This window comes from Prionailurus viverrinus, chromosome C2 (assembly GCF_022837055.1).
Source record: "Prionailurus viverrinus isolate Anna chromosome C2, UM_Priviv_1.0, whole genome shotgun sequence".
In the NCBI taxonomy this organism is placed as follows: Eukaryota; Metazoa; Chordata; class Mammalia; order Carnivora; family Felidae; genus Prionailurus; species Prionailurus viverrinus.
In genome coordinates, this window is record NC_062569.1 from 16,991,021 (window position 1) to 16,994,107 (window position 3,087).

Genomic DNA, 3,087 nt, shown 5'->3' on the forward strand with positions numbered 1-3,087 from the left:
AAAATAATCCCCTCTTCCAGTTCCCCTGAAAACAAGCTTTTGTACTGTGCTCTCACTTAGCTGGGTGTAATTAGTGGCTTGGTGGGTCTCAAGTTTCTTATCCAAAAGATAAGGAAACTTGGCTAGAAGAGTCTAAAATTCTACAAATACTTCTCTTCGAAAAAAACCAGAATTGCTCTATTGAATCACTTAAATTACTGGCAATACACCATTTATTCCGCTTAAAATTATATGTGATCAGCATAAATATAAGTAAGGACTAGATCTTGCAGTCAATAATCTTTCTACAACTCCTTTCTATTAGCTTGCAAGTAGAGAATATTTTGTTTTTTAAATAAAAGGAAATTCCCAAGAATGATATTGAGCATTTTCTGTGTAAGGGTTAAAGAGACTCTTTTTCCGAGTTCCTGTTTACCATTTCTCCCCCTAATTAATAATAGCGAAGTCTGTTATAGATGCATCCCATAAAAAAAAATAAACCTAATCACGAGGCAAACAAAATTATTCTGTGTTCTGGCCTGAGTGTCTTTCACGAGACTCTAGGATACAATTTGCATTACTAAACTGAATCTTGTGATTCTTACATTAAGACTATTTTAGCTAATTGTGAGGTTTTGAAAAGTATCGTGTTCACATCTTGCTTTTCTGTTCAAGCCTACTAACAGGGGGTTATATTTAATCAGGAACATCATGATTAATTTCCAAATGGCTCTCCTCAAAACCGATTTAAGGACACTGCCTGTAGGATAATGGTAATGAAAATAAAAAGGCGAGGTAAGGCTCAGTGGTTGGAAGTTAACCACAGGTAGAGAAGAGGGACAAAACAAACAACCAGACAAACAAATACCCCTCCAGACAAAGAAACTCCTGACAAGAACAGGCTAAGTGGCTTTGATTGAAGTGCCTCATTGTGTGACAAAGGAGTTAAAATCATAGGGATTCCATCATATTATCTCAGATTTGAAAGCCCTTGGAGCAAGGGGAGGCCAGCCAAGGAAAACCTTGCCCCCAGAAGAGATGGACAGAAACGATGGAGACAAGAACAACAAAACCACAATTGGCCCAAAGGTAGCAATTGGCTTCTCAGTCCTGCTCCTGGTTGTACGTATCCACACAAGCCCCAGCGTTACCCTTTGTAAGCAAATCGGTTTAAAAAATACATATGCAGCACGTTGCCCACGTCAGGCAGTATCCTAAGAGCTTCACAAATATTTAATTTTCCCGCACACCTTAGGAGGTAAGCGGTCTAAGTATCTCTGGTCTCCAGACGAGGGCTAGAGACACAGACAGGTCTTAAAACTCGCCCAAAGTTGTACAGTTTGCAAGGGGCAGCGCTGGGCTTCTAACTCAGACATTCTGAAACCAGACTGTGTGCTCATGGTCACTCTGCTATGCTGGGAGCAAACGGAAAAAACCCTGCAAACAAATTTACGTGACTCAAAACGCCTATTTTTCCCCACCTCATGAAACTCCTAGGGAGCGTCCTTCATCCTTCAACAGTTGAGTGGCAGCAAAGCACAGGCTGTGTTTTAAGTATTAGCACCTCTACGTTCCCTAAGTGTGTACAACTCTGTTACCAATAAATCAAACCCAACAAAGGCAAGACAAAATAACTGGGGCATTTAACTCAGAGTAGACAACCGGGATGCATGGTTTCGTTTACAATGAGGCGCTGAAAGGCCGGCATTGAGGGGCCAAGCAAGTTTACTTCCGGTTCTATGAGGCACGATGAGAAATAATAATAATAATGCAGTTTGCTTGTGCCACGGGAAGGCTTTCGATGGCCTATGATAGGTCCTTTTCTCCTTTGTACCAAATAATACAACATAAAATAAATTAGTAGCTTACATACTTCTGGGTCCAAGAGGATGTTGATACAAGTTTTGGAAATGAGAAGAACAGACCACCCCCAAGAGGAAATTCCAGAGAGGAAAAACATACTATCAGGGTACACATGATCATAACCTGATTTAGCATCCTTTAAAACCACAGTCTCCTCCAGGATTTTCCTGATTATCGAATGCAAAAGCATGAGAAAGTTCCATGAGTCACACGATAGACTTGTCTAATTTGAAGTCTACCACCGGGCAATTGGGAGGGTTACAGTTTTATTACTGCTACATAGCAGTTCTGGGAAAAGGAAAATCTGTTAGTCATAAGAAATCACATTCTCCAAGTGGACCAGAATCTTTCAATCAATCATTCTTAACCCCCCCCCCCTTTTTTTTTTTTTTGGTAGTGGGAATGGGAAGGGTCACAGATACCCCTTGGGAATCTGAGGAAAGCTGGGGAGTATATGAATGTACTTTCAGGAAAATGCATGGGTATAGAGCTATAATATACTGCATTTTATTTCACGGGTTCACAAACCCCTTGACCCCCTGTCCTTAGAAACCATGTTACGTATGCAGGTCCTAAAGGGATTCCACAGATGGTTGAAGATGATGGTAAGGCTTGAGCGAGGCTTACTGTTGCAACCAGGTCAAAGGTCATTGTTCCCAACTCCAGCAACTCTCTGGTCTCCACAAAATCACCCGGCCAGAGGGTAGTAGGAAGTATGGAAATACCTAGCTATGGTTTTCCACCTCCAAAGTTAACAGTTAACACAGAGGCAAGGCATAATCTGAATTTTGGTTTTAATCACTTAATTTGCCCAAACATTGCTGAATCTGCTTGGGGTCACGTGGAAGAGTCTCAGTGGTAGTTTTACCCCAGAGAGTGTCAATCTTACAGTCAAGTTTAAGAAGAGAGACTCAGTTTCCAGTGAAAACCAGCTGGAATCAGATAAAACAGGAAAAAAAAAAAAATAAGACTTTCACAGGGATCCCCACTGACGCTGCCAAGCATAGGAAGCAAATGCAAATTGTCCAGGGTAAAATTTAATAATTCATTCACTCATTCATCACTTATCCATTAATTAATTTGAGTGACTTTCCATGGAGACTCTGGTAAGTGGCAAACTCTAAATTGATTCAACAGCTCCTGTCCAGGAGTGACAAGAAAGTACTGGGGATATTCAGGGCCAGGTTTCCTGTCTGCTGATGTCAACTGAATCATGAGACCAAAAGCCAAACCGTGGGCTTTCAT